This window comes from Glossina fuscipes, unplaced genomic scaffold, assembly GCF_014805625.2.
Source record: "Glossina fuscipes isolate IAEA_lab_2018 unplaced genomic scaffold, Yale_Gfus_2 73, whole genome shotgun sequence".
Taxonomy (NCBI): Eukaryota; Metazoa; Arthropoda; class Insecta; order Diptera; family Glossinidae; genus Glossina; species Glossina fuscipes.
In genome coordinates, this window is record NW_023998436.1 from 1,785,869 (window position 1) to 1,791,868 (window position 6,000).

The 6,000-nt window shown below is 34.2% G+C and overlaps 1 protein-coding gene across 12 annotated transcripts in view; it reads right to left on the minus strand.

Moving 5' to 3' along the window:
- LOC119638072 (TLD domain-containing protein 2) overlaps positions 1–6,000 on the minus strand; it is a 239,532-nt gene that overhangs the window by 82,318 nt on the left and 151,214 nt on the right. The window lies entirely within an intron of this gene.

Consider the following 6,000-nt stretch of genomic DNA (forward strand, 5'->3'; position numbering starts at 1 on the left):
TGTAAATTTATACCCTAGACCACGTGTAGTTTATGCAGATGGTCGCAATACCCAAGAGGATTTGAGACAGATTCACCTTTCATTATACTGACTTTTTGAATGGATTTAAGTTTGTCTGTCCCTCTGTCCGTTTTGTTTTCTTGTGGTCAAGCCGCAATTTATGAACTGTTCTCATGACAAACTCTATTAAAATTGGTTTAGATCAGACCAGTTTTTCATTCTATGAGTACAGGTAGGACGTTGTAGAGTATTTAATGGTGGGCCATGGCCCGTCATAATGTTGTTACGAATTTCATAGTACACATATGCATAACACATCTATAAAAATAAATCCAAACACATTCTCAATTCCACATCGTACATATATCTATTCATAAATCACGCTTACTCGAACAAATGACTTATACTTAACTTGTATATTCGTTCTTTCACACACATAAAGTACAGCATACATATACCGGTGTACTCGGTTCACGATTCTATAAGAACAAATATGCGCTTCTTATTGATGCCATTAAAGACACTATTGTCTACTTGACCCTCTGTCTGTCGGTCTTTCGACAAAGCATGCATAACACAGAATGTATGGCAAACTTTAAAGACATCTAAAATTTTCATAGCTTCTTATGTAAGCCTAAAGAAATACGGAATTCTTCCTCGAGTTCTAGACATCCATCACATAACGGGGTAAGTAAATGGGTTTTTTCTTTTTGGTTCGTATAGCAACGAGCCTATCAAAATCAAGACTTTTTCATCTCGAAAAACATGGAAGATCAGATAAGAATTGTTTTTGTATAAAGCATATAACCTTTTGAAGAGTTCTAAAGCAAATCATGTATGACTCACGCAATAGTAATTATATTAATATCGGTTTTGTCGTTTGCAATAAAACAGATCGATGGAAAAAAAGGTCAAATGGACACTGATTTCTCTAATGATATTAATGGGAAGCATATATACTTATTTTTATAGAATGGCAAACTAAATGTATGAACAACAAACGAATATCAAAATAAGTAAGAAAATTGTATTCGACGTAAGCCGAATCTCGCATACCCGCCACTGTGCTTTTCGCATTCTATTCGCCAAGTTCTTCTATTTGACACCCATAACGAAAAAATTACTGCGCCAGGCCGCGTTGTCCCAACATATTCACTTAAGAATTATCCCATTTTTAGGCTGATAATATATCTTCATTTAAGCAGTGTACAAAATAGTTTTAAGTATTCTGGCTTGCTTGCCTTATGATAAGTAAGCACAAAATCTCAAAAAAAGCGAAAAAAATAAAATTTTAATTATTTGCAACTTTGTATGGGCATGGCCGATTTTTTCCGTTTTTGCACGCAGAGAGTAGAAATGTTTCGTAAAGTTAATGCGGAAAATTTCAGCTTTCTCACTCTTATAATTTCTGCGTAACGAGAATAAATCTAGAAATTAAAAAAAAAAAACTACGGAGCTGCGTTCAGTTTACGCTTCACTGCGCGCTTCTGCTCTAATCGATTTGGCCCATCTTCAATACCAATCTGCGTTTAGAGACTTTCAATGTTTCTACCAAATTTGTAGGCGATATCTTCCTTTTTGGCGACTAGGAGAGTGCCAACGACAACCACCACACAGACGGACAGACATGGCTTAATCAATTCAGAATTCTTATGCGACCAGAACAGTGGCAATGACAAACACCACACAGACAGACAGACATGGCTCAATCAATTCAGAATCTCCCGCTGATCAAGATTATATATATATATTTTATAGGGTCTGTAAAGCTTCGTTTTGATTGTTACATACATTATGAAAAAAAAAAAAAAAAATGAGTATACCTCATCCTTCAGTGGTCGGTATAATTAAGAATCAGTCACTTATTCGAGTTAGGGAGATATGTGAATGCACTTATGTGTATGACATATGGAATTGAAAATGTATATGAACTTATGTGTATAGATATCCTATACATATGTACTGCACATAGAATATATACAAACTATTTTTACAACATAATTTTTCTTTTTTTAAATCCATAGAGATATGAAATACGTTAGCAAAACTGCACTTACATGCCTGAGGAAATTTTTGTTTTTTTTTTTTTTTTTTTTTTTGCGAATGACCGATAATTCAAGGGATGTCTCCTATTTGTGCGCTATGGTGATGGTTAGAAAGACGTGGGGGGGCGGAGAGTGAGTTAGGAGGGAATCGTAGTTTGGAAGCTGTATGCTATGACCACAAAAGGGAAGTGCATGCATTTTAGGCTGAAATTCACATTGAAATCTCAGACGAAGATTGCGTTGAATGTGAAGTGATGTATCCAATGAAACGAATTATATTTTGTGCTTCATCATTTATTCACATATCAAAGAAAACGAAGTGTTTGTATATATTTGTGAGAGGGCCGCTTATAACTGTCGATCAATATTCATTTCTTTAATGACACGAACGACAATGGTATATAGTTCGACAGCGAATTAAAGGCACATAAGCAATGATAAGAAAAAAACAAGTAAGAACACAATAGTGGGGTGACGGCTCACACTACATCACCGTACCGGAATCGAATAACTGGTTCGAACGCAACTATTTTTACTATCATGCGTTCGTGGGCCGAAATACGCCAGTGTACCAAATTTCATGAAAATGTTTCAAAAATTGCGACATACAGGCTGAACACAAGAATACAAAACGTACAGACAGACAGAAGGTAGATCTATCCCAAGTCCTTCTGTGTGTTGTATACATCCGGAAAAACTTAATACATCCTTGGTACCGCATATGATGTAGGGTATAAAAAGGAATATATTAGCCCTACATCCCTAAATCGATCTCTGCCTAATGAGAGCAATATAAAAAAATTTGAAACTGTTTATTTTCCTAAGCGGGAGTTTAATGTCGTCTGTTGATCACTCTATACACTCTGCAGAGTGCAGGATGAACTTATTTTGATAGGGTTGAAATTGCGGCCACTATTCTTAAAACTGATCGATCCAACTAATCGAGATGAATATATATAATAATATAAGTAAAAAAAGAAAACAAGATAGGCAGACGGGCAGACGAGCAGAAAAGCTGAAATCGATTCAGCGAATTGATCGTTTTAATAAAAGTTGGGTCCTTCTCAAATATTTCTGTGTGTTATGTATATCCGAACAATCTTAAAACACCCACAAGCGGTGTAAGTTATAGAAACAAGTAAACAAGAAAATTGTACCCCGTCGAACTACATTTTTATACTCTATATATTAAGGGATGGGCGCGACTGACTTTTTCCATTTTCAGAACAAAAGTGAAGATTGATATGGTGCATGTGTTGTACTTTATGAATAACAATCAAAGAACACGGATAGCAAAAGTATTCATAGTTTTTGTTGTATAGGGCCAGGAGAGTGCTTACAGTAGACATTACACGGACGGGCGGATGGACATGCTTGAATTTATTAAGGATTCAATATTGATCGAGAATATATATACTTGGAGCTTCCTCGTGGGTTTTGACAAAATGAAAACACCCCTCATTCTTCTGTGAAGGATATAAGAAGTTGCGTTCGTTGGTGGCCGATACATGGGCTGATGTGAGCCAAATTGATTTTCTTGTCGAAAAGCTTATTATTATTTACCCATTATTGCCAAATAAATTTTTATTTTTCATGAGTATTCTTTTAGAGGTTGGGGTCGGAAAGGTACCTAACTACAGTTTTCAAATTTGTTCCAGTTAATTTTTAAATTTAAAATATTGTTATGAACATTGTTTCCATATAACGAATTACTTTTCATGATAACCCTCATATAAGCCTGAAAGTCCCGTAAGCCTAAAAAATTGGCCTGTTCGATCCAAATTCTCACTTTTGTTAAATTGCTACTACGGACCAATTGTAATTAAAAAATATTTAAAATTAAACGTTTCTCTGAAGGGCTTACCATTCATGAGAAATCCTATATGGAGTGGGGCAAAGAAATTGACGCATCTGGCTCAAATTTGGTCCACTCGATATTAATGTCAATTTGATCGTGTGTGATCATAGAAACGATCTGATCCAATCAATTTTGAATAAGGCTTACGCTAAATTATGTCATTGTATAAAATTTCACCAAACCAGCTGAAAAACGAAGTGCCATCTGCAGGTTGAATACAAAATACATGGACAGATATTAATAATAAACCGCCGTTCTCCTTCGGGTATTGCATATTAGGGTGTCCTATAAGTTCTTCTTCTTTTTTTTTTTGATGCGAAATCAATAGGCGACATATTTCATCGTGATTAAGTGATTACGTTCTGTTATTCTGGGAATATTAATGCCATCCGTTATGTCACGGATTTCCAGTGACCTGACGTCCTAATGAAATCCCCATCCGTCGTTGCTGGGCGGCCACTGCAGCCTTCATCTTTCAAAATCACAATTGTCACCTCTAAATGTCTTAAATCAACTTCGAATGGTTCCAATAGTCGTAGTACCACTCTCATAAACGGTGCATATCTCGACTGCAGGGTCCTTTGCACTACTAACTTTTTTAAAACAATGCAGCATAACAGGCCGCTTCTTTCGGCTATCCATATTGAATGGCGTAGAAGAAGATTTTAAAAGAGACTATGCCGCCAACTGAACGCAAATCAGCAAACCGGCCATGCAGAAGGAGGCGCAAAAACAGAAAAAATTTTCTATCTCGGTTTATGCGGCTTTATTAAGTCCTAAAGTTGGGCAGACAGACAGACAGCTATGAAATGATTAAATCATTTCAGAAACGTGAAAACCTTAGTCAGAAGTGCATATATTTCTTGAGAATTCTAAAGTATTTTTGCTGGTTGGACAAGCAGATTGATGAAATTAGTACAATCACAGTTTTTTGGTGATTGTTATAAAAATTCATCAGATTTTAATATTAATTATTATAGAAATCTTTTAAAATATTCTCTGTTATGGTATGTTAGTCGCAATATACATGGGATATGAATTATATAACAAGGTTGTTAGTTAATATATTTTTACTTATATTTTTTAATGATGAACTTTTTCTGTTTTTTTAAAAAAACAAAGTGCATTTTAATTAAATTTAGATGATTGAAGATAAAAACTAATTTTCACACAAACAAACACGCACAAACATCTATGTTGAACTAAACGGAGCGTACAGTTAAATGCGTTTTTTTTAATATTTATTTTTGTGTTCTTTTTCAAAATATGAAATATGTTGTCCTTTCCCAAATCCTTTATTAGGCGCACGTCTTCCTCCGTAGTCCATATTGTTATTGCTTACGCAAATTTATTATTGTTGTTTGACAATTATTTATAATAACCATGTAAAGAAAATAAAAGCTAGAAAAAATTCCAATCATTCCTTTTGCTATGTAAAAAAAATTCACAACTTGCACAAATATATATATATATGTGTTAATAAAGTTCTATACATTAAAAAAAAAGAGCCCTTAGCTTCATTCTTTCTCTTATCTCTTTTGTTTTAAGTGACTTTTCAGATGTTCTTTCAATAATGCGATATTCTTAGGAACACTGGTTGCATTTTAAGTCTTCTTTAGTTAATTCTTGTAGCTCAACTTTGCTTAAAGATTTAACCTTTCCATTAATCTTCAGTTGCTGACACACTTCTGAAAAGGAAAATGAGCATGAGGACAGCATCCCACCGTAATAATAATCAAATTTATCTACCTTCATAGGATAGAAAGATGTTGTTTTTAATATTTTTAACTTTTTAAGCAATCGGAAACGAAATCTCTTGATATAACATTCATATGCAAACGTTGCATGAAGTGCTTTATTTGCTTTGCTCATATATTTACATCTTTCATTTATATTATAATTTGAAACGTATTGTAAGGGAACATTGTTTTTTTTTTGACAAACTTTACGATTGTGTTGTCTTTTATCAACTGCCAATTCGAGAAGATTTTCAAAAACGGTTTGATTAATAGTGATTTTTATCCACCTGAATTTGGAAGTATCTGAGAGTAATTAAATGAGCGAGCCTGAAATCCATCTGAGTTTGGAAGCATCTGA